At 46.7% G+C, this 26,074-nt stretch overlaps 1 protein-coding gene across 3 annotated transcripts in view; it reads left to right on the top strand.

Moving 5' to 3' along the window:
- Positions 1-26,074, top strand: part of Caln1 (calneuron 1) — a 449,719-nt gene that overhangs the window by 5,372 nt on the left and 418,273 nt on the right. Inside the window, exon 1 of one of the 3 annotated variants that reach the window (XM_036171757.1) lies at positions 17,207-17,225. The exons of the other annotated variants lie outside the window; for them this stretch is intronic. The gene's annotated coding sequence lies outside the window, so the exon portion shown is untranslated. Of the gene's footprint in view, positions 1-17,206; positions 17,226-26,074 lie in introns of those variants that run through there. 3 annotated transcript variants of the gene reach the window in all.

Genomic DNA, 26,074 nt, shown 5'->3' with positions numbered 1-26,074 from the left:
CTGGAATCCACTCTGTTGTTGGTTGATTTTTCTTTTGGGGTGCCCACTACCCAGCTCCCAAATAAAATCACACATGGAGGCTTATTCTTACCTATAAATGCCTGGCCTTAGCTTGGCTTGTTTCTAGCCAGCTTTTCTTAACTTTAAATTACCCCATTTATCTTTGGCCTTGGGACTTTTATCTTTTTGCATGCTTTTTCCTTCCTTCTTACTCTGTGTCTGGCTGTGTATCTGGGTGACTGGCCCCTTAAGTCTTCCTCCTTTTTCTCTCATTCCTTCCACCTCATTTTTTTTCCTCCCAGATTTCCCCTTCTATTAATTCTCTCTGCCTGCCAGCCCTGCCTATCCTTTCTCTTGCCTTGTTATTGGCTGTTCAGTTCTTTATTAGACCATCAGGTATCTTGACAGGCACAGCAACACGGCTTCACAGAGTCAAACAAATGCAACAGAAACAAAAGTAACACACCTTAAAAATAATATTCTAGAACATTCTGTAGACTAGGCTGGATTTGAACTCACAGAGATCTTCTTGCCTCTGCCTACCAAGTGCTGGGATTAAAGGCATGTGCCACCACCCCTCATTTTTCTTTTTAGAAGTAGTATTTATGGGGCTGGTGAGGTGGCTTATTGGGTAAAGGAACTTCCACCAAGCTTGGCAGCCTATGTTAGAGCCCTGGCACTCACGTGGTGGGAGGAGAGAACGGACTCCTGCAAGTTGTCCTCTGAGCTTCCACACATTCTTGTCCTGCAGCATGTGCACCCTGCACCCGGTACTCCTCAAGTAAGTCCTGGAGACTCATTGGTTCCCCAGGGTGAACTGTGGTGGAATTGTCCTTTGGTTTTTCATTGGGACCTTATGATGAGGGGGCGGATATTGTTTACGTTTCCTCAGAAAAGGGATTCTTCCAACCACTGAACTCCGAGCAAAAGCTGAAACAAATCCTCTTCACTTCTGTGTTGAGAAAATATGATGGGGTCAGGGGAGGGCGAAGATGAAAGCAGACAGACAAGAATAGCTGAGGTCTGAGTTTATAATCCAGGTGTGTGGGATATTTTAGCTGCCAATTTGAGGCAGCTTAAAGCTATTTTAGAAGAGAGCCTCAATTGAGGAACTGTTTAGATCCATTGGCCTATAGGCATGTCTGTGAGGGATTATCTTGACTGTTAATTGGCCCACTCCCACTGTGGGCGGCACCATTACCTAGGCAGGAGGTTATGAGCGCATGAGAAAAGGAAAAAACTGAGCAGAGTATCGGAAGAACTAGGCAATATTGGTGCATTCATTTTTCTGCTCTTGACTGGCTTTTATGTGCTTAGCTACATGAATTCCTGTCTTGACAGCCCCTCAATGATGGACCTGGACTTGTGATCCAAATAAACCCTGAAGTTGACTTTTGCCAGGGTCTTTTATTACAGTGACAGAAATAAAACCAGGCCACCAGGTGAATGGAAGATGGCTGGCTGAGGGGTCACTGAGGATGTGTGGGAAGTGCTGTTTTTTCTTTTTAGGCAGGAAGCATCTAGATTCGTATGGGATTTGTGGGTGGATTGAACATCAGTGTGGAAGAGAAGATGAGTGGGGAAGTGACTCAAGTTTGTGTGACCTGAGATGGGGACCCTGTGGATAGAGCAGGTCCCGGAGGAGAGTGGACATTGAGGTTTTCGCATCTTTACTTGAAGGCATCTGTGGAGGCACCCAGGGGGAAATGGACAGTGGTCAGGCTTGAGAGCTGTCAAATCTTGATTGAAGGTAGCCTTTTGTATGTGTTCATGTGTGTGCACATGCATGTGAAGTCCAGAGAGCAGCCCTGGCTGTCTTATCTGCACACTATCCACCTTGCTCTTTGAGGATCACTCACTGGGATTTGCAAGTATGCTGAGTTGGCTGGCCAGGGGGCTGGAGGGATCCACCTGTCCCCTTCCAAGTGCTGAGATTAAAAGCGCACCACCATGCCTGGCTTTCTTAGGCATGTGCTGGGGATAGAACTTATGGCCTTATGCTTGCCCGGCAAGCACTTTACCTGCTGAGCCATCCCCCGAGCCTTGAGTGTCCTCAGAGTACAAAGGGTCTTGGGAGATCATCAAGATATGGATGGTAGAGAGAGGGAAACCTGAGGCTGAACTCCGCGTGGCCACAGCTATTTATAGGTTAAGGACACAAGGAAGAGCTAACCAGGGGAGCTGCGCAGTTGTGTCTCCCTGTTCAAGACATGCCATCGCTTAGATCTAGAACATTTGCCAAAGTCTTACATGTTAAAGGCTTTGTCGCCTGCTTGGGACTATTAGGAGGTAGCGGTGGAGGTTTTAAGAGGCAGAGCCTTAAAGGGAGAGGTCTTTAGGTCATGGGAGGGAGTGTGCCGTTGAAAGGAATTATGGGATGTTCTATTTTGATACCTGCCCATTGTAAGCCATTTTCTTTTCTGCCACATAGTGCCAAAGCAACGGGGCCCGTCAATCAAAGAGGACCCTCCCAAACTGTCTAATCTCTCAGTTATTCCCACTGCAGTCTCTTGGTCCCTGGACAGGCTCTGAAAGTCATTCTGCCTTTTTATCCTTAGTTTATATTTTTGTATTTTTATGCACACATCTGCTTATGCTCTTTTCAATGTGTGATGGAAATAGATACTACTATTTCCATGGATCTGGATTTCCATATCCTGTAGAGAGGCACGCTAGACATACAGGGAGGATTTGGGGGTGACATGAGAGGGAAAAGAAGCCCCTTAACTCAGAGTCTGCTTGCGGACTCTCCCCAGTTGAGAAGCAAGACATCCAATACTTTTAATAACAGCTTAAGGCCTTTCTCCCCTTCCAGTACAATCCAGCAATTTTCTCAGAATATCACCGGAAACCCCATTTACATGGAAGGCCATGCTCTGACCCTTCTTGTGCAAAGAGGTCACAAGTTCTGTCCCAGCACTTGCCTAAGAAAGCCAGGCATGGTGGTGTGCTTTTAATCTCAGCATTTGGAAGGGGACGGATGGATCCCTACAGCCCCCTGGCCAGCCAACTCGGCATACTTGCCAATCCCAATGAGTGACCCTCAGAGACCAAGGTGGACAGCGCGAGGCCCTGATTGTTCCCGCTTTTGCTGTGTTCAGATGACACTCTCATCCCAGGCACCTTGGAGCCACTTTATTATCTGAATTATCAAAAAGAGGAATGGAGGGCTGGGGAGATGGTTCAGCTGCTCTTGCAGAGGACCTGAGTTTGGCTCTCAGCGCTGGTGATTGACTAGCTCACAATCATCTGAAACTCTGTCCCAAGAGATCTGATACACACACACACACACACACACACACACACACACACACACACAGAGAGAGAGAGAGAGAGAGAGAGAGAGAGAGACAGAGAGACAGAGAGAGACAGAGAGACAGAGACAAAGATCTAGAAGGTAATTTCTCTGTGTAGCTTTGGAGCCTGTCCTGGAATTCACTCTGTAACCCAGGCTGGCCTCAAACTCACAGAGACCCACCTGCCTCTGCCTCCCGAGTGCTGGGATTAAAGGTGGGCACCACCGCTGCCTGGCGAGATCTAGAAGGTTTTAAAAGGGGAAGGTGAAGATAGGGAAATTGTGGAGAAAATGGTGGGGTTGGGGCCAGCTGTTAAACAATGACTTTCCAAAGCTTCCAGAATGCTGTGTGTAGTCACTTCTGGGATACTTACACACTACAACTCTCCTCTGAGAAGCCCACACCCCAAGCTCTCAGGCGCACCCTGCTTTCTGCCCAAGCACCTCTCTTTCTATTAACCACATGCCTGAGATCTGTATTGAAAATGTCTTTTAGGGGCCTGTGCAGATGGCTCAGTGGAAGATGTGTTTTCTGTGCGAACAGGAAGACCCCAGTTCAAATAGCTAGAAACAATGTAAAAGTAGGGTATGGCATACATATCTGTGATGGCTGTGTTCCTTGGTGAGGTGGAGGCCAGGCAGAGACAGGCGATTCCCTGGAAGCTTGTGGGGCAGCCAGCCAGAGTTAGGCTGTACAGTGGTCAAGAAGAGACCCCATCTTAAACAAGGTAGATGATAGGGACAGACACCTAAGGTTATCCTCTGACCTCAACACATCCACTGTGACACACAAACTCACTCTCTCTCTCTCTCTCTCTCTCTCAATAAACTAACCTGTGAAATAAACTCTTTGCTTAAAACATAAGCATCCTTTGACAAATTCCAAGTCTGCCTTTTGCTGAGCTAACCCTGAAATTCTTTTCTCTGGTAAAGCCAAGGATTTGACTTTACCTGAGTGAAGTGTTCCTAAAAGATAAGAAAGTATCTCAGGCTGCTGGTGGCCATTCTGGGCTATCTCTTCCCTCACCACTGCTGACAGTTCATGCCAACAAGAGTTAGCAGTGGTTCTCAACCTGTGTGTTATGACCCCCTTTGGGGTTGCATATCAGATATCCTGCATATCAAATATTTACATTACAAGTCATAACAGTAGCAGCAAAAGTAGTTTTGTGGTTGGAAATCACCACAACATGAGGAACTGTATTAAAGGGTCACAGCATTAGGAAGGTTGAGAACCACTGCTCTAGAGAAAAGCCTTGGATATTCCACTGACAGCAGAACCCAAAGTCATTTTCCCAAAGCTTTGAAGCCGCTAGATGGATGACTTGAGTCCCTAGGAAAAGGATGGAAGATACATTCATTCCTTTCGCTTAAAAAAAACATTTAATGCTACTTTCATTGATGTGTCTCTATGTGTGTCTGTGTCTGAGTATGTGTATGCACGCATGTATACAGTTGCCCACAGTGACCAGAAGAGGGCGCCAGATCTCCTGGAGCTGGAGTTACAGGCAATTGTGAATGGCCTGGTGCAGGCACTGTTGGGAGAGTGTTCTTAACCATTGGGCTGTCTCTCTAGGGCCTATTTACTTATTTTTTAAATCTGTGCCCCTGTGAACATTTCCTTGAGGCTCAGCTCAAGTCTGAAAGGTGGGGGTGGCCTGTGGTGATATTTTATTTGTACTGAAATGTGATTTTATTTGTATATTAATAGAGTTGCCTTGGGGTCAGAGCAAGCCATAGCAGAATATAGGCGGTGGTGGTGCACGCCTTTAATCCCAGCACTTGGGAGGCAGAGCTAGGCGGATCTCTGTGTGTTCAAGGATACAGCCAGCATGGCAGACACATGCCTTTAATCTCAATAGCAACCATAGAAGACCTGGAGGTCTGTACAGACAGGCAGTGATGAGGAGGTCATGTGGCTGGGTTTACAACCAATGAGAAGGCAGAACAGAAAGTCTATATAAAAGACAGGACACAGGAAGTAGGTCTTGTGTGGAGAGGAAAGACAGAACAGCAGTGAAGGGTAAGGTTTTCAGCTCTCAGCTATTGCTCTGACCTCTTGGCTTTTAACTCTGCAATTGGCTCTGTGTTTCTTATTTAACAAGACGTTTACATCTACAGTGGCCAGCTGTCAGGGGAAAATGAGCCACTCTACTTTGTAGTCAGTGCCCAAGAGATCCAGGGAATGCAGTGATCCCTGAGTCTGATACTGGGAGAGCTGGGCTGTTCTTAGACACAGCAGCCCCTCTGTGGTTTTCACTCCCTCCTCTGCCAGCCCTCTCACGGGGGACAGAGCATCACAGAAGATGGCCACTGAGACTTACGCATCTCCAAGCTTGCATCTCCTCCCTGCAACTCAACACTACACCCCTTATTTCTCCTAAAGAAAAAAGGGGGAGTCCTCTGCTGTACTGGGTGTGCAACCTGAAGTCCCTCTGCAGCTCTTTCCAGGATCTTGGTGCTCAGAGCATACGTCAAGTGAGCTCTGTGTCCCTGGCAGGTTATTATGCGCTGAATTAGTGTGGTGAAATCAAAACGAGAATAAAGCTGTACTGTACTCTTAAATTGTTAAAATTTATTATAAAATGTGCATAGTTATTAACTGCTTTTTTTTTTTCACCCACATGCTTTGGCTGGCTCCCAGAGCCAAGGAAGATGAAAAGTGATTCTTGTCAAAGCAAGGCCGAGAGACTTGGCCCTCGGAACTCTCCAGAGAGCTCCAAATGGGACAACACATTCTCACATTCACAAGGAGCCCAGCCAGTTCCCTGGAGCTGTTTCCCCTCCCCAGGGCTTGAACCCTGTGCATTTTGATCCCCTGAGAAAGAAACCAGCCTGGCTATATCACTGAGGCCTTGGATAGATGAGGTCCTCCATGCCCCCCACCAAAGCTTATATACTCTGGGATGTGGTCACCCACTCTCTCAAATCTATCCTGGTACCCATCCTTGGAGCTTAGGATAGGCTCCACAGATCAGCTTCAGCCACACTCTCTTCTCCCATCTCCCCGGATGCTCCCATCTTCACCTTTTCAGAACCTAAAGAAAGAGCCAGGTTTTCCTCACCTCAGCCAGGGCTGGCTCCCGATTGGTCCATTGTTAGGAAGATGGTCTGAGTTTCCTAGAGATGAGGTGAGAGCATTTTCCCGGCTGGTGCACTCAAAGGGAAGCTGGGTGCTGGGCTTCCTACTGCAGAGTAAGAAGATCCATAGGAGAGCAGGGTGGAGGGGACCCTGTCTTTTCCAATTAAAAGTGTTGATGGCGGTCATTTATGTGTGTGAGGAGGGGTGAGTGTGAGTGCACACACTGTGGCACACACACATGGAGTCAGAAGACAACTTGTACAGCATGTTTTCTTCTGCCACTGTGTAGATCCAAGAGACTGAACTTAGGTTGCCAGGCTTGGTGGCAATGTCTTGGCCTGATGAGCCATGCCACCAACCACCCCCCAAACCAATTTTTTTGAGAGCGGGGTTCCATCAGGGACACATAGCCCAGCACTGGTACCAGGAACATGCCTCCAGAGTTCCTTTAGATGGAAGCAAAGTTATTGAGTTTGATAAGCAGAGCTAGGGCTTGGTACATTCTTCAAATTTAAGTGTTGGCAGAAAGAGAAGAAGAGAGGGAGAGGGACAGACACTTAGGAAAGGGGAGGAGAGAGAGAGAGAGAGAGAGAGAGAGAGAGAGAGAGAGAGAGAGAGAGATGGATGATCCAAGACATGGTCAGTCCTCTCAAGAGGAAGAGTCATGCTTTGTTGTATTTACAATGGCAGTGTATAGGATTCTATGGTTTTTTTCTTCTTTAAGTTTTTTTTTTTTAAATAAACTTTATTATTTTAAAAAAAACCTTGCAAGTAATCATCACTCACCAAAGTGAACTAGAGCCAAAGTCATTACATCTCAATACGTTTCTATACAGTTAGCACAGCCATTCTGAAGCTGCAGGGCTTCACAATGGATTTTACACTCTCACGATCGAATCCATTTTTATGCATTTATCCACTACCCAAACAAACAAACAAAAAATCCATGACAGAAGCAGAACGGGAAAATCCATTAGCTTGCTGTCATCTTTTATAACTCGTGTCTGTTACCTACCTGCCTTCAGTTCTCCCTCCTTCTCTAATCCTTAGCCTTTCGTGTTCCCTTTCTACATATTAGACTGTACCCCATGCACACTTGTTTGCACATATGTGTATGTTGATGATCGAGGTTCTTCATATGCGGGAGAACATGCATTTCTTTCTTTCTGAGTTTATGGGATCTCCCTTAATATTCTAAGTCCATCTGTTTTCCTGCATATTTTATGATTTCATTTTTCTTTAGATCTGAATAGCATTCATATATGGTCATCATCCACTCATCTGTTGATGGACAATTAGGTTGATTATAATTCTTTACTGTAGTGAATAAAGCACAATAAATGTGGTGATTCACATATCTCTTCTTTACAGTATGTTGTGTGTGTGTGAGCGTGTGCACGTGCATGTGTGCACGTGCGTGTGCATGCACACACGCACACACACGTTCACTTAGAGGTCAGGAGACAACTTTTGGGAGTCCGCTCTTGCCTTCCATTATGTGTGTCCTGGGGATTGAACTCAAGTCCTCAGACTTGGTGACAGTCTGTCTCTACCCGATGAGTACATCACTGCTCCTGATTCTGTGGTTTGTCTAGGTTACATGGCTGTAAGTTACAGAGATGCTTAAAGATGAATCAAAGTTTGAAATTTAAATTTACATTTTGTGAGCTAGTTTCCTTATTTTTCTTTTACCTCAAGTCATTTGTTGTTGTAAGTAAAGTTGTCAAGCCGGGTGGTGGCGGCGGTGTTGGCGCACGCCTTTAATTCCAGCACTCGGGAGGCAGAGCCAGGTGGATCTCTGTGAGTTTGAGGCCAGCCTGGTCTACAGAGTGAGATCCAGGACAGGCACCAAAACTACACAGAGAAACCCTGTCTTGAACCACCCCCCCACCCCCCACCTCCCCACCCCCCCACCCCACCCCCACCCCCGCCAAAAATAAAATAAAGTTATCTGGTGGTTTTTCACTCTGAGCTTTGGGGATGAGGGAATGTTAATACTCAGGGCCAAAAGCACTCTGGCTGTAAGCAAGTACAGTTCACGGGGGGCTCTGTTGTGGGTGTGTGCTACATGGGTGCCATGCCTGAAAGAGAAGGGTGTTGTGTCCCCGGAGCTGGAGTTGCAGGGAGTTGTAAGCTGACTGACATAGGTGCTGGGAATCACACTTGGACCCTCTGCAGGATCAACAGTCACTCTGAACCACTGAGCGTCTCCCCAGCTCTCACTTGCTGTCTGGAACATCCTATTTGAGATGTTCTATATTGTGATGGGAAAACACACGTTATCTCTGCAGGCAGTTTTGACTTTATCTGTTGTGTGGAAGTTTCTTGACTCATAGCAAGAAAGACAGACAAGACCCTCTAGGGTGACTGGGCTGCTTTCTCTTCCATGTGCCCTGCATTTTTTAAAGTCTTTCTATCTTGCCCCAGACTTACTATTGCAGGTTATGCTGCAATGTGTTATGTGTCCCAGGTCAGGTTCAAGCTTCTGATCCTCCTGCCTCACGCTCCAGAGGGTTGAAATGACTACTACGCTCAGCTCATTGTGTATATTGAACTCCTGATATATATATATTTTTTTCCTCCTCTCAAGTACCCAGACTGCAGATATGCTCTACCATGCCCAGTTTATGTTGTTGGGAACTGAACCCAGGGCTAAGTGAGTACTGAACTTACTCAGCTACATCCCCAATCCCAAGTGTCCATGTTAAATTAGGCTCTAGGTTGTTTTCTGGACCCTGGCTCCTCCCTCCTCACCTGTGCTTTTGAGTCAGCAGCAGCCAGGGTCAGTGTTGATTTACTGGTCCTGAGTCCTTATCGCCCGCTGAGACCATCAGCTCTCCAGCCTCCCTCTCCCCCTTGTGTTTTGAGACGTGTTCTCTCACTGGCCTAGCACTCAGCTGCCAATTTGGCTAAGCTGGCTGTCCAGTGAGCCCCTACCAGCAGACTCTACCTCTCCAGTGCTGGGATTTTTCAGTTTCTGCTGCCATGCCTTGTAATGTAAGAGGGGAGTCTCTGTCCCACCAGCAATTCCCAAATAACCAGCAGCCGCTTCCCAAATGATCACACAGAGGCTTCTATTAATTATAAATGTTTGGCCAATGGCTCAGGATCATTATTAACTAGCTTTTATATTTAAATCAACCTATTCCTATTTACCTATTTATTACCACATGGTCCGTGGCTTACAGGTGGTCCAGCATCTTGCTTCTTGGGCTGCTCGTGGTGTCTCTCTTGACCCCGCCCCTCTTCCTCTGAGTCCTAGTTTGATTCTTCCACCTAACCTTATCCTGTCTTGCCCTAGGCCAAAACAGCTTCATTATCAACCAATGAGAGAAATACATATTCACACTGTAGCAAAGGACAATCCCTTAGCAATGCCTGGCTTTTTATACATTGGTTCTGTGAGTTGAATTCAGGTCTTTGTGCTTTCGAGGCAAGCATTTTACCAACTGAGCCATTTCTCCAGCCTAACTCTAACTTTATAGTGCCCTCTGGGATCGTCTCTCCACTAGCCTATTTGGTTTATTCCTTTGTTTATTTACAGTGCTGGATATAAAAACCTCAGAACCGTGCCCATCCTAGGCAAGGGGTCTACTACTGAGCCACACCCCAGCCCTTTGGTTTGTTCACATCTCGACTTCAGAGTGCATTGTGTATCCCAAGAAGAGCCGGAGAGTGGAGCCATTGGCTGAGCACTTGCTTACCTGGACATATTATGCTCCTCTTGCTTGCACCGTGGGGTCATCAGAGGGATCACAGTCTGCCATCTGTGAGGGAGGCAGAAACACATCTTTTTAATGCTGTTGTTTGTTTGTTTGAGACAGTGTCTCTATTAGTTACTTTTTATTAGCTGCAGTGTCAACACTCCTGACTTAAGGGAGGAAAGGTTTACTCTGGCTCACAGTTGAAGTGATACAGTCCTCAGGCAAGACATAGTGTCAAGCATCTGAGGTCAGGAGGCAGAGAGAGTGATGGATGCTGGTATTTAACTTGCTTTCTCCCTTGAATTCTGTCCAAGACCCCGGCCTTGGAGCCATCTACATTTAAGGTGGATCTTCCAACCTCAATTAATCCAATCTAGAAAGTCCTTTACAGTCATGTCCTGATGTGTCTCCTGGATCCTGTCAAAGTGACAGCCAATACCAACCATCACAATCTTGAAGTGTATGTAATCCCGGTTGAACTGGATTCTCTGACCCTAGCCTCCCGGCTGCCAGGATTACAGGTGTACCACAGCATCTAACTCTGAGAACCTGTGTTTCTGCAACTTCCTCAATTCCTCTCTCCCTCTTAGTCCCCAAGTTAGAGGAAAATGCAGTTGTACCAATGGGAGCTTAAGACATCAAAAGCTCCAGTGACCTTGGCCAACATACTGAGGTTTTCCTTCACTACCCTTGAACCGGAGGAGCGCCCACAGGTACCGCAGGAAGAGTAACAAAGGATTGGTCCAGACACAATGATGGCTTCATTTCTTTCTTGTGCCCCTTGGGAGTGCTGTGCTATGAACCCAGAGGCTAACAAGATTACATGAAGGCTTAACAAAGTGGAATTTGTTAGTTTCATCAGGACCATCTCTCCGGCAGATTTCCTAGTTCTTAATGAGAGTGGAATTGCTGCTGTCATAGGCGGTGATTGCTAGAGAGGACCCCAGAAGGGCTAACTCAATACAGCTGCGGTGTACTTCAAGATAACGGGATTTGGGCTCCTCTTAGGTATCTTTGCTTTGTTCCAGAATGGAGGCGGCTCACAGAGATGCATAATGAATTGGGAGGCACAATTAAATGATTATGTAAATAGGTGGACAGAGACAATAAGCGAAGAGAAAACAAAGATCAGGGAAGCCAGGAATGGTGTTGGTTGGAAGTAGACTCTGGCATAACCGGGGCCTTTCTCTTTCTGCCAGCGTAGAGAATGAGGGAGCTCCTCCTGCAGATTCACCATTTAGGAAGTAAAATCCCCAGCTCAGGATCACTGCAGAACACAGCTCTCCCCTCCAAATGAGTAAGAGTTTAATCTGAGGCAAACTGAGTGACTAGGCTTGCGCATGTGGAGTCTACTTGCCCTGAATAACATGCTCCACTGTGGAACGGTTACATGGGTTTCTATCATCACAGGACAAAAGAAAGTTATAAATCAAGGCATTTTCTAAAGATATTTGTGGGAGTATCAATCAGTTAGGAAAGTGGCAGCAAAACTGGGAAGTCTCTGATAAAACCTCAGATGTTATCTGTTGATGTTCTTTAAAATTTCTTCTTCTTCTTCTTCTTCTTCTTCTTCTTCTTCTTCTTCTTCTTCTTCTTATTATTATTATTATTATTATTGTCACTGTGTGTGTGTTCATGTGTGTCTATGAGTCATGGCATACATGTGGAGGTCAGAGGATAACTCTGTGGAATTGATTCTCTCCTTCCACCTTTACTCGGGGGCAGTGCGGATCAGACACTGGTCACCAGGCTTTTGTGACCATGGCCTCTACTGGCTGAGCCACCAAGCTGGCACATCTGATGATATTCTTAGCCTATGGGTTGGTGGAAGCTAAGGGTCCACTAAGAGAATGCTTTCCAAAGACTTAGCTGGTGGTTGAAAGAATATTCAAGGGGGGCTGAAGATAGCCCGAAATAATTGGACTCTGGACCTCCAACATTCCAACTTTACACAAGCACAAAGTCCTAATTAGCCATCCAGCCTTGTAGGATCTGTAACATAAGTGTGAACCCCCCACCCCCCCCCCCCCCCCTGGGAACTCCAGGTTGCAAGAGTCACAGTTGTTTTGGATTCTGGAGACAGAGAAAAATGCCCTGTGTGAATTCTCCACGTGGAGGGCAGAACACATCAGCCGTGCCCCAAATTTCCCTCTAGGTCACCTGGCAGGGAGTCTGACAGGGCTGCCTCTGTGGCATTCGTCAAGGCAGAGAGATGTGTCAGTCAGCTCTTCATGGTTGTGACAAAATACTTGAGGTGGACATCTTAAAGGGGGCGACTTACTCCAGCTCATGGCTTCAGAGCACCCCATCTATGGCCAGTTAGACTCAGTCTTTTGAATGAGCCCACCTCAAATGTTGTGATAGGGAGGGTTTGGTGGAGTCTAGCCGCCTCCCTTGTGGTGCCTGCAGGTAGGATTGAGGAATAAGAGAGAAAGGGGCAGAGAGAGAGAGAGAGAGAGAGAGAGAGAGAGAGAGAGAGAGAGAGGAGAGACGTCAGACAGAGAGGGAGAAAGAAAAAGACATGTAGAGAAAGAAAAAACACAGACCACACACACACACACACACACGAGAGGAGGGAAGAGAGAGAGAGAGAGAGAGAGAGAGAGAGAGAGAGAGAGAGAAGAGAAAGTGGGTACATGAGAATTACAGTATCTTCTTCAAAAGCATCCCTCCCCCCAAAACCTAACTTCCTCCTGCTAGGAGCCACCTCCTAAGGTTTCCACCACCAACCAATCATGTCATAGGTAGGGACCAAGTTTTGCAGGGGATAGGGGTGATGTTTAAGGTTTACATCACATCAAGGGATGGTTTGGGAGAGTTCGATCCACAAACATTCCCTGTAGGTCTGAGTTAATCTTTTGCATGTACACAGGTGTTCATGCCTACAGAAGTATGTGCAGGTGTGTGTGCATGCATGCACATACATGCACATACATGGGGAGCCCGGAGGACAGTCTCACATGACATTCCTCAGGTGTTGTGTACCTATCCCTTGAGATACAGGGTCTCTCTCTCTCACTGGCTTGGATCTTGTCTAGTAGACTGGGCTGTCTGGTCAACTGCCCCAAAGGATCTGCCTGTTTCTGCCTCCCCAGTTCTGGAACTGCAAGTGTACACTGTAGCTAGAGATTTCTGGTCCTGCCTGGCCCACAGTCAGGACAAATCTCTCTCATCTGCTAGTCCCGCAGCTGCTTAGACCCAACCAAGTAAACACACAGAGACTTATATTACTTATAAACTGTATGGTCATGGCAGGCTTCTTGCTAACTGTTTTTTATATCTTAAATTAACCCATTTCTATTAATCTATAAGTTGCCACGTGGCTCATGGCTTACTGGTATCTTAACATGTTGCTTCTCATCATGGTGGCTGGCAGTGTCTCTCTGCTTCAGCCTTCCACTTCCCAGAATTCTCCTCCCTCTTTGTCCCACCTAAACTTCCTGCCTGGCTACTGGCCAATCAGCATTTTATTTATCAATCAATCATAGCAATACATTCACAGCATAGAGAACATCCCACAGCAGTACACTGCCACACCTGGCTCTGTGTGTGTGTGTCTGTCTGTCTGTATGTATGTATGTGTAGTATATGCACATGCATGTTTGCAGTTTTGTATGCCTCTGGTCACATATACTGAGGCCAGAGGAGGGTACTTGGTGTCCTGTTCTATACCTCTGCCTCATTCCCTTGAGGCAGAGTCTCTCCCTGAACTTAGAGGGAGGCTGATGATCAGCAAGTCCCAGGATCCTCCTGTCTTTATGCTCCATGTTACTGTGGTTATAGACATGTGCATGGCCACCTTTGGCTTTTTAAGTGGGTGCTGTGGATTTGAACTTGGGTCTTCATGCTTGCCCAAGTGCTTTTCCCCACAGAGTCATCTTGAACACTTTGCTGATGGAGTTACTTCCTCAGCACTAGGTCGGAATTAATCTTAATGAGAATTCAGATTCCCTGTGCCAGGCTGCCTGTCCAGGGTGACCTAGAGGAATGGCCTCAGAGGTTGCTGTAATATTTTGATGCATGCATGTGTGCTCATGCATGAATATGAACACATAGATGTGTGCCAGGGGTATGGTGAAGAATTGGGGTGCACTGATCAGACAGGTATTTTAAGCCCTACATTTTTACTGTGTCATTTTTTTTTCTCATTGAGGGTCATAATTAGCTATTGCTTGAGGGGCTGGAGAGAGATCTCAGTGGTTAAGAGTGCTTACTACCCTTGCAGAGGACCTAAATTCAGTTCCCAGCACCCATGTCAGGCAGCTCACATCTTCTTGCAACTCCAGCTCCAGGAATCCAGTGCCATCTTCTGGACTATGTGGGCACTGCACACACATGTGCACATACCCCCACACTGACACATAATTTAAAATAAATCTTGCTGGGTGTTGTGGTGCATGCATTTAATCCCTGCACCCAGGAAGCAGAGGTAGGCAGATCTCTGTGAGTTCTAGGCCTGCATAGTCTACATAGAGAGTTTGAGGCCAGCCAGGGTAACATAGTGAGATAATGGTAATAACCTACATTATAACTTATAACCCTATAATTTTAAAAATTAAAAATATAAAATTTAAATAAACATATTACTTGAAGAAAAGTATCCCTGTTACTGCTAATAGATTTCAAGTTATTGTTCATATAGAACAATATGAGCAGTATGAGCACCAAGCGGTGGATTCTGAGGTAATTCTGACAGAATTTGGAGGGCAGTTGCCCAGGACTGCTGGTTGGATACGTCTCCATATGCTTTAACAGTTGGTAGGGAAGGAGGTAGTATTAGAGTTGGGTTATGCAAACTGAAGAGGTGACCGGAACACCTTCTGGAACAGGAGGCTGTTTGGGGGGCAGCCAGCACCAGGTTCCTTCATGAGTGCTAGCATCCCAGATGATTTGCAGACACCTGACTGTGTTCATTTTGATTGGTTGGGGCCTATGCTCTACAGGCTGTTGACTGCAGCAGGCTGAGAAATTTCTCATGAACATTTGTGTCCCTTGGGTTAGGGGATGTAGCTCAGTTTGTAGGGCACTTGCCGAATGTGAACAAAGCCCTGAGTTTGTGTCCCAGAACCACATAAACCAGGTGTGGTGGGGGCATGCCTGTATGTAATCCCAAGTACTCAGGAGGTTGAGGGTGACAGATCAGGAAATCAAAGCATTCCTTGGCTACATAGGAAGTTCAGGGCCAACCTGGGCTATGAGACATTGCCTCAAGAAAGAATCTGATTAACTTTTGAACATTTATTTACTTATACGTTTATTTGTGTGTGTGTGTGTGTGTGTGTGTGTGTGTGTGTGTGTGTGTGATAACGTGTGTGTGGAGGTCAGATGACAATGAGAGAACCTGTTCTCTCTTTTCACCATGTGGGTACCAAGTGCCTTTACCTGCTGAGTCAGCTCACCAGTCCATGTCTGTCTGTCTGTCTGTCTGTCTGTCTGTCTTTCTTTCTTTCTTTCTTTCTTTCTTTCTTTCTTTCTTTCTTTCTCTCTCTCTCTCTCTCTCTCCCTCCCTCCCTCCCTCCCTCCCTCCCCTCCCTCCCTCCCTCCCTCCCTTCCTCCCTTCCTTCCCTCCCTTCCTCCCTTCCTTCCCTCCTTCCTTCCTGCACACAGAAATTTTGTTTTGATCCCTGGACTTTGTGGACTGGGGCTATGTTGTGCAGACTCTGGGTTCTGTGGGGCGTGTCTGAGCAGTATTGATTCTTGTGTTGGGTTTTCTTGAGTGGCCGGTTTACCTGGCCAGGTGGCCCACTCCCTTGGGTCCCCACAGGCTGTTTAGAGCTTGCCCAGCTTGTAGACTTTATCAGCAAAGGTTGCTCCTCTAACAAATGCATATCCATCTTCTGCAGCTCTCTCTTTGTGTTGCCAGAGTTGTGAGAGACAGAGCCAGGACTCTGTCAGCCCTAAAGAATTAAGCTCCCCACTGGACCTCAGTAGGTCAATTAAACAAACAAGTCATGGTGGAAAGCAAAGAAGGGGAGATTTATTCAGTGTGGACACACTGGGAAGAGGAACAAAGAGGTCCAGGGACACTCCCTCCTACCTCCCCCAAGTTCATCTTTGGGGTCCTGACATGAGATTTCAGTTTAAAGAACAAGACAATGGTTAAGAGTGCTCTTGCAGAGGACCTGAGTTTGGTTCCCAGTACCCACATCAGGCAGTTCACAGTCATCTGTAAATCCAGTTCCAGAGGATACAACGCCCTCTTCTGGCCTCTTCTGGTAACTGCATTCACATGTGCACATAACCATATACAGACACACATTAAATTGAGAGAGAGAGAGAGAAAGAGAGAGAGAGAGAGAGAGAGAGAGAGAGAGAGAGAGAGAGAGAAATGTGCATAGCTAAACAGTCCTGCTCAAACTGTGGTCCCACCATTGTTTCGGCTCCAGTTTCTCCTGCAAGGTGATCTGACAAGGAAAAAGAACTCTGTGACATCTCCTTCTGGGAGATGAGTTATCCCTTCTGGCTGGAGAATGAAACTCTTGGAGAAATTGAAAATTGGGGGGGGGGGGGGGGCTATTGCCTTAATAATCTGAAAGCCAAGAGGAGGGATATGTGTCTCCAGAATATTTTTATTCCTGGGGCTGGGGAGGTGGCTCAGTGGATAAAGTACTTGCATGGAGACTGGAGTTCAGAGCCTGAGACTCTACATACATGGCAGGCAGGTGTGCTGGCCACCTGTCACTCTGGCACTTGGAAGGCAGAGGTAGGGGGTTCCCTGGAACAAGCTGGCTAGCTAGACTAGTAGAATTTGGCCACTCTGGGCTTTCTATAGGTCTGGGGTCATTCAGATAGTCACCATTCTGACAATGAATAAATTTTAATAAATAAGAAGACTTATTAAATATTGGCCAGGACCACAGATACTGGCCAGGTCCATACCCGAGACTCATGCTGAGAGTATGGCTCTGAATTTCATTAGCCAGGGACTATATAAAGGCAAAACTCACAAGGCTAAATGCTTTCTGCTTTTCTGCAATCAGAGGCAAGCACAACCCTGACGTACTTCCTGCCTGCGAGTCAAGCACACATTCTGTGATCTTTGGGGCAATCAAGCTTGTTTACAGAAGTGGAACCACACGATTTGTTATCAACAGCCCCCAGTATTCCAGGAAGTTATCTGTCCTTGGTCAAGTGGGGCCTACAGGTTAGAGGCATTTTTGTTTCATGGCTCTCTTAAGCACAGTGGTTTAAACTTACAGCATAACGTTATCCATCACAGGTTCAAGTGAGAGACCCTGCTTCAGTGAATAAGATGGAGGGCTAGGAGGATGGCTCAGTGCGTAAAAGTGCTTGCTTCTGAGTCTGATGTCCTGAGTTCGATCCCCAGGACCCACATGGTGGAAGGAGAGAACCACTCCATCAAGTTGTCCTCTGACCTTTATACATGAACCAAATACATGCATATGCATCCTTTTCCTTTCACACACAATAAAGAAATACTTGAAGAATAAGCATGTAAATAAGGAAATCGAGAATTTGTGAAGAGCAATTGTAGAAGACAATGAGTGTTAACATACACCTGTGTCTACCTACATGCAAATATACAGACACATACACTTGTGGAGTGGGGGCGGGGGTGGGGGTGGGGCGGGAAGACTGTCATCAATTCCTGCCAAGAAGGTGACAGTTCCTAACGTGTCACCTCACTTCCTAGTTTCTGGTGTTGTTTTCAACTCTGAATTCTTTTAAAAGTAGATTTATTTTATTTTAATGTGTGTGTGTGTGTGTGTGTGTGTGTGTGTGTGTGTGTGTGTGTATGTACATGCATACACAGGCCTAAGGAGGCCAGAAAAGGATTTGGAGCCCTTTGGATCTGGAGTTATAGGTGGTTGTAAACTCTGCATTTTTTTTTTTTTTCTATGAACCAAACTGGTTCTTTGCAAAAGCAGCGAGCGCTTTTAACTACTGAGTCGCTTGCAGCCCCAACTCTGAATTCTGATTGTTCAAAGCCAGAATGCCCATTGTCCTCAGGCAAAAGCCATAGAGCAGGAAGCCCCTGAACAGTTACCACCCTCTTTTGCACACATCACCTCCCTCCATTTCCTCCCCCTTCTGGCCATACCTTTTATATACCTTGCAGAATTTATGGCTGCCATTTGCAGGGGAGTTGGTCAATGATATTTTAAGGCTTAGCAAGTAATAATGAGATGAATGGATATGGTCATTTTAGATAGTGATAGATGCTTTGACGGGAGGGCAGAGTATGTGGAAGTTGTGTGCAGAAAGTTACCCTGGAACTCAGGGACTGGAAATTCTCTAAAAGGAGGCGCCATTGAAGACTGAGAGGGGAAAGAGGCCAGGTATATGCAGAACTGAAGCCCGAGGGACAGGAGATAGATGTGTTGGAAGGCTAGAGAGGCTGCCTACGCCCTTAACTGAGGTCTGGCAGACTTCAGAGGCCTTGTGTGCCTTGAGCTGAAGCCTGGGAGATGGGAGAGCCTAAGTACATACTGAGCGGAAGCCTGGGAGGTAACAAAGTGTGCACCGGGAGTTGAGAGAGGCTGGGTGTGTGCTTAACTGAGACCTGGGAGATGGGAGAGTCTGATTTTGGCTGTGTGTGATCTGAAAGACAGGTGACGTGCATGGCTTGGACACCAATACCCCAGTAGATGCATACAATCCAGGGACGCTGAGGTATTCATGAGCTGGTTGAAGCTGTTCAGTGTGAACAGTGGATGGCATCAGAAGCTGCTGGGGTGGCAGGCAGGCAGGCAGGGAGGGAATGACAAATCGTGAGGGGGTTTTTACGAAGGTACCGCTTCCGTTCTGTCTCGTGCTTTAGTAAAACGAAGGCTCTGCAGACAGCAAGATGAAAGCAGAAAGCTGAATGGTACCCTAGGAGGCAGGACCGACCTGGGCTAGTGATGAGCCTGCACAGCGTGCTGCAGTGTGAGCCGTGAACACCAGGGGTCAGTGCAGAGCACCACTGAGCCCCATCCTAGAGCCAAAGGCCAAGGAGAACTTGATCTAAGTAGCTGTTTGGAGACTGCTCATGGGGTAACAAGCAATTCCCTAAAGTCACTGGGGCTCAGTCCTGCAGGGCCCTCTCTGCACATGCGCATATTCTACATGCTTGTGTACATGTTTGTGAAGGTATGCACGCATGTATTTCTGTGAATGCGTACAGGCCGGGAACGGACATCGGGGGTTTTCTTCAATCCATTTACCCTTAAATAATTGTTTTCTTTATTACATTTCATTTAATTCTTGTGCATCGCGGGGCATGTGTGTGCCACAGTGTGAATGTGGAGTTCAGGGGGCAACTTGTAAGGAGTTGGGTCTCTCCTTCCGTCACGTGGGTCCCAGGAATCAAACTCAGGTTGTGAGGCTTGGAGGCAAGCGCCTTTACCTGGTGAACCGCCTCACCACTGTTCCACCTTATTTTGTAGGCAGGGTCTCTCACTGGCTTGATCTCTTGAAAATCTTGTGCAGGCAATTGCAGCTTCCGTGAACTCCTGTGTGGGGCAGTCCTGGGGTGTTCAGAGGGGCATTGTTTCCATCTGGTCCTCCAGGACTTCTAGCTCTTAGAATCTCCCCCACCCCCTCTCCTATGATGCTCCCTGGGCAGACTGACAGGATGGCTCAGTGGGTAAAGGTACTTGCCACCCAGGCTGGTGAGCTGAGTCCAATCCCCAGGACTACATGGTGGGAGGAAAAAGAACCAGTTGTCCCAAATTGTCCTCTGACGGCCACATGCATGTGGTGGCATGTGCCCCACCTACTCCAGGTACACAGATAAATAAATATAATTTAAAAATTGGGAAAGTGACAACTTAGGGGACATAAAAGCTTGGACTATTGGGAGTCCCATCCAGTAGGGCTGACTTGAAGGTGTAGTCCTCACAGAAGGATCTTGTAGACTTGGGGGGACTGTTGTGCAAGCGGAGAGCCGGGCTGGGAAAGACGCTCCCTCGGGGTGACTGTATGGCTAATAACCCTATGAGTACCATGTGAGTATAGAGGCTACACCATTCTCCAGAGCCCCAGAGGGTGCCAGTCACCCCCACCTCCCAAAGCTCCTTCTCAAAGACCGGGAGCAGGGAGGCAGTGACTGGAGACCAGGGGGTCATTATGAATGTGCCTGTGGGTTCTAGAGCTCCATAGATGACCCTGACCCCTGATGTGTGGATGAGCCCCACCCCAAGCATGGCTAATAAATGGGGAACATGAATGGCTTCTCCGTTCTCAAAGTCCCTGCCAAGTTGACACCAAGAATAATCGGCATTTAGAGACTAATTACACATCTGGATGAATCTGTTTCAGTCTACTGGATTGGACATAATCATATTAGAATATAATGAATACATTCAAACGCACAATGCCTGATTAAGTAGTCGCTCGGGCGCCAGAGAGGGTGAAAGGGGCTGGCTGGTAACCAAGGGAGCCGCTGTGTGCGTGTTGGGATGGCGGCTACAGGCTCAAAATGGATTTCCTGGTCACTTTTGTTTTAGAGTCTCATTTGTTTCGATGCCCTGACTCAGGTCAGGCCACACAAGCTCGGGGTGCTTTCCCCAGATCCATTTTCCTGTTGTTTGGGATGTAAAATGGAGTGGGGAGGTGGGCCATGGTGACACCGGCCTGTGATCCCAGCTCTGAGGATGCTGAAGCAGGAAGATTGAGGACCAGCCTGAGCTACGTAGCATGTTCCAGGGCAGCATGAGTAAGACACTGTCAGGGAAGGAGGAAGGGATAGTGACTGGGGAGAGGAGAAGGGAAGGAAAGGGGAGGAGGAAACAAAAATGTCTATTACCCCTGTTTAGTTAGGCCCCAGCTGAGAGTCCTCCAGCTATACACAAATTGTCCCCTAGTTTTCTGGGGCGGGGGTTGGGGGGAGTGGCAGGGAGACTTTGAGTCCTGGGGAACTCCGGGAAGCTAGCCTTCCTTCTGACGGCTAAACTGGTTGGTTCCCAAAGTATGTTTAGGCTAAGGACACCTTATTCCTGCTGACCTGCCCTGGGTCCAGGTATTGGCCTCAGTTCTCTGTGACATTCTGGTGCTGGGTAACCCTATAACAGCCCAGCCAGGAGCTGTCTGTGTACCAGTAGTACAGGGGTTGACTGGACATGTCACCAGATTGGGAGGAGGGGCTGAGGTCCTCATCAGTGGTCAACTTCAGGAGAAGCAACCCTGATATGTAGACAGAGTAGAATTTATATTTAGTTACTTATATATTCACTTATTTAAATGATCTAAGTAGCATCTATCTGTCTATCTTCCACGTGTATCTGCCAATCATCTAATTAGCTATTTATCTGTTGATCATCTACCATTCATTTAACCACATCTATCCATAATCATCAGTCATCTATCAACCAATCATCTAATTTCTCTATCATCTATCTATCTATTTATCTATCTATCTATCTATCTATCTATCCATTTATCCATCCATCCATCTATCTATCTATCTATCATCTATCTATTTATCATCTATCTATCATCTATCTATCTATCTATCATCTATCTATCTATCTATCATCTATCTATCATCTTTCATGTGGTGATTTGAAATAAAATGGCCCCCAAAGGGGAGTGGCACTATTAGGAGGTGTGGCTTTGTCAGAGTAGGTGTGGCCTTGTTGGAGGAAGTGTGTCACTATGAAGGAGGGCTTTGAGGTCTCATCTATGCTCAAGCCATGCCCAGTGTCTCAGTTTACTTCCTGTTGCCTGCCAATCAAGATGTAAGATTCTCAGCTCCAGCATCATGTCTTCCTGCACACTGCCATCTCCCACCATGAGGATAATAGATGAAACCTCTGAACAGTAGGCCACCCCATTAAATGCTTTCCTTTACAAGAGATCCTAACTGAGATGTATGTATGTATGTATGTATGTATGTATGTATGTATGTATGTATGTATGTGTCTATGTTTCTGTGTATCCATGTATCTATGTATGTATGCATATATATATGTTTGTATCATCTATCTATCGATCGATCTATCTATCGATCTATCTATCAGCTATTTATCTATCAATTGTTTGAGACAGAGTCTCATGTAATCCAGGCTATTTTCAAACTCATTATAGCTGAGGATGACCTAGAATTCCTAATCCTTCTGCCTCCACCTTTAGAGAGCTGCAATCCCAGGTATGTGCCACTATGCCTGGATTTGCTCGTTTTCTCCCAGAGACTCTTAAAGCGTTAAGGTCTTTATTGGCAGGATTTAATGAAGCCAGCTGTCTGTTGTTTTGACAAGTCTGGGAGTCTGGGTTTTCAGTTTCTCTTTGGATATCACATTGCCGGGCTAGCTTCCTGCCCGGCCATAGTCAGTAGACTGTGAGTTGTGGCTTCCTGTTTGAGACAGTTTCCCGTTACCCCATACTTTGACTTGTGGTGTCTTTATATTATCTCACTGTCCTTGGAGGCACTGGGTCAACATACCCTGGTTTTTTATTTATTAATTTTTCCCATTATTTTACACTCCAACCACAGTTTCCCCTCCCTTCTCTCCTCCTGTTCCCTCCCCCGACTCTCATCTTACCCCCCCCCCACCCCCCCCCATCCACTTCTCTGTCTCCTTTCAGAAAGGGGTAGGCCTCCTGTGGGCGTCACCAAAGCATGCATGTAAAGACTGACAGAAGGAGCCTATTCTTGAGGTGCAGGCTAGAGTCCAGAACTCATGTAAACATCTGGAGTTCAGATGCCCAGAACCCATGTCAACATCTGGGTGCTGCGGTGTGAGTCTATCATCCTGGTGAGTGCTGGGGAGGTGGAGACAGGTTAATCCCCGGGACTTGTTGGCCAGCCAGCCTCTAACCTAAGTGGTGAGTTCTAGTTTTAGTAAAATATCTGCCTCAAAATACAAGGTGGAGGGCCAGCAAGATGGCTCAGTGGATAAAGGTGACTGCTGGCAAGTCTAACTAACGTCCTGAGCTGAATCCCTGGGACATAACATATGTGTATGTACACACACACACACACCTGTGTTTGTGTGTAGGTGTATGTGAGTCTGGTATAATTTTTAAAATTTAAAAGAAAAATTAAGGCCAAAGAGTGATTGAGAAAGACACCCAAAATGCACCACCAGCCTCCAGAAACATGTGCACACATGTACATACACACATGCAGTCACACACACATACACACCCCCACAAGTGATAGGGCTGATGAAGTTCCTGAGGGGCAGACCCAATATAATGTCATTTGAGGGGTGTGTGGTTCAGAACAACACCCACTCATCTTGCAAGGCTGGCCAATATATCCGGGGATGTTTTAGGTGCTTCAGGAAGTGGGTGGATAAGTTCTTGGAGCAAGGAGCTAAAAAGAATGATAATGGGCACGCTGCCATTATCACAGAACTCAAACTTGAGGATTTGGGCACAAACACCGGCTCCTCTTCCAGGAGATGATATGGGAAGTTGACAGATGGACTTCCGGGATAAATCCTGGAGTGATTTGTCCTCAGAAATCTCATCAGGAAATGAGGTCACTGGTAATTTGGGGGGACCAAACCATTTTCATTAGGAATCAACTGTAGGTCCCCCAAAGCACATGAGGCCCCCCAAGGCTCAGGAGAAGCAGCTAGTTAGATGCGGGGAGTGGGCAGAAGGTCTATCTTCTGTTCTTTCCAGAGGCCTGTGCTTGGTGTTTTACTTGGTACTCATGGATGGTCAGTCCTTGATTGTGAGGGGTGTCTTGGCCTTTACCATTCTTTCTGTCTCTCTTTCTCTGTATCTCTCTGTCTGTCTCTGTTTCCATCTCTCTCTGTTGTGGTTTGAATGAGAAATGTGTTTGAACACTTGGTCCCTAGCTGGTGCCACTATCTGGGAAGCTAACAGAACCTTTAGGGGGCAGAGCCTTCTGAAGGAAGTACCTCACTGGGGGCAGAATTGGGGGTTTGTTAATCTGACTCCATTTCCTTTTCTCTCTCTGCTTCCTGAGTATGGTTTCAATGCAACCAGTCAGCTTCCTGCCTGTCTTAGTTAGGGTTTCTATTGCTGTAAAGAGATGCCATGTCCACGCCAATGCTTATAAAGGAAAACATTTAATTGGGGTGGCTTACATTTTTAGAGGTTTACATTTGCATCATGGTGCAACACAGTGGCGTTCAGGCAGACATGTGCTGGAGAAGTAGCCGAGAGTCCTACATCTTGACCAATAGGCAAAGGGAAGTGGTCTGACTCACTGAGTGTGGCTTGAGCATATGTGAGACCTCAAAGCCCACCTCCACAGTGACACACTTCCTCCAAAAAGGCCACACCTACTCCAACAAAACCACACCTCCTAATAGTGTCATTCCCTATGAGCTTATGGGGGTCAGTGACAAAGTACCACATTGATCCTGTCCCCATGCCTTCCCTACCATGATGGACTGTGTCCCTCTGGAATCCTGAACCAAAATAAACCCTTTCTCCTCTAAGTTACTTTGTCAGGGTACTTTATTGAAGCAACAAGAAAGGAAGAAACACACAGCGGTAGCATATGTATGCATGCAAATACGGCAGTCAGAGAATAACCCTGGGTGGCGTTCCTCAGGTTCTGTCCACCCTGTGTATTTTTGTTTGCTTGTTTGTTTGTTTTTTGAGACAGGGTCTCTCTATTATGTAGCTCTGACTGTCCTGGAGCTCACTCTGTAGACCAGGCTGGCCTTGAACTCACAGGGATCCACCTGCCTCTGCCTCCTGAGCGGTGGGATTAAAGGTGTGCACCAACATGCCTGACCTGCCTTGTGTGTGCTTTTAAAATTGATTAATTTATTTATTCTCTGTGAGTGCATTCATCTTGTGCACATGCATGCATATGTGTGTGTGTGTGTGTGTGTGTGTGAGAGAGAGAGAGAGAGAGAGAGAGACAGAGACAGAGACAGAGAGATAGAGACAGAGACAGATACAAAGAGACAGAGAGAGTTCAAGCATGCATGCCAGCCATGGGAGGTCAAACGACAACCCTTGGGAATTGTCCTCTCTTCCACCTTATGAGACTCAGGGTTTGAACTCAGGTTGTTAGGCCCATACACAAGCATCTCTATTCTCTGAGCCATCTTGCTGGCCTGCCCTTATTCTTTGAGACAGGCTTTCTCACTAAACCTGAACCTCACCAAATAGGCCAGTGAACTCCTGGGATCCTCTCATTTCTATTATCCCAGTACTGGGGTTACCAATGTACATCACCATGCCCATATTCATTTTTTTTTTTAGTTGTATATACGTGCCTGTTTTTTGGTACACTGTATGCACATGGTGTGTGCCTATGGAGGTCAGAAGAGGGTGGTGATCCCCTTGATCTGGAGTTATAGGTGATTGTTATCTACCATGTGGGTGCTGGGAATTGACCTCAGGTCCTCTGGATGAGCAGCCTGTGTTCTTAACTGCTAAGCCATCTCTCCAGCCCATGTCCAGCTTTTTAAATTTCGGTTTTGGGGATTGAACCTGGGTCTTTGTGCTTGTATGGCAAACACTGTACTTACTGACTGAGCCATTTCCCCAGTGTTGTTGTTCTTGGAGCAGGCAGCAAGGGGGAAATTGTAGTGGTGTGGCTTCTGGCTAGAGGATTTTGCTCTGTCTTGGGCCTCCTGACTTGGAGCTTCATGGACACCTAAGGCCTCCTGAGCTGTAGGAGCAATTGTTCCATATGGGGAACTGTCTCTTCTGAGGCCATGTTCCTGAGGAACCATGGGCAAGCTCCAAAATCATTAAGTGGATTGAGATCTCAAGCCTGATGCCTGTGAGCTTGGACAGCCTTGCAAGAGAGCTCGGAGCTGTTCTACATCCAGGTCTGCAGCTCCATTACCATTAACAGCACTTTCCTGGTGGCCAGTCTGCCGGGAGGAGCCTGACAGGGAAGGGTTTTGCCTGAGGGAGCCAACTGGAAATCTTTGGAACTCTGTCTTTCCCACCACTCACAGCTCTCAGGGTGCTAGCTCTCCCTTGGCAACTAAAACCATATTTGAGAATAAAATGTCACTTTTCAAAAATGTCTACTGTCAGCACATGGAAAATTTGTTTTTCCTGTTGAACTTCACGAGATGACAAGAGGCGACTGGGAGAGTC

This window comes from Onychomys torridus, chromosome 22 (genome assembly GCF_903995425.1).
Source record: "Onychomys torridus chromosome 22, mOncTor1.1, whole genome shotgun sequence".
Classification (NCBI taxonomy): Eukaryota; Metazoa; Chordata; class Mammalia; order Rodentia; family Cricetidae; genus Onychomys; species Onychomys torridus.
The sequence above is the reverse complement of the archived record's forward strand: the minus strand, read 5'-3'. Positions and strand labels throughout refer to the sequence as shown.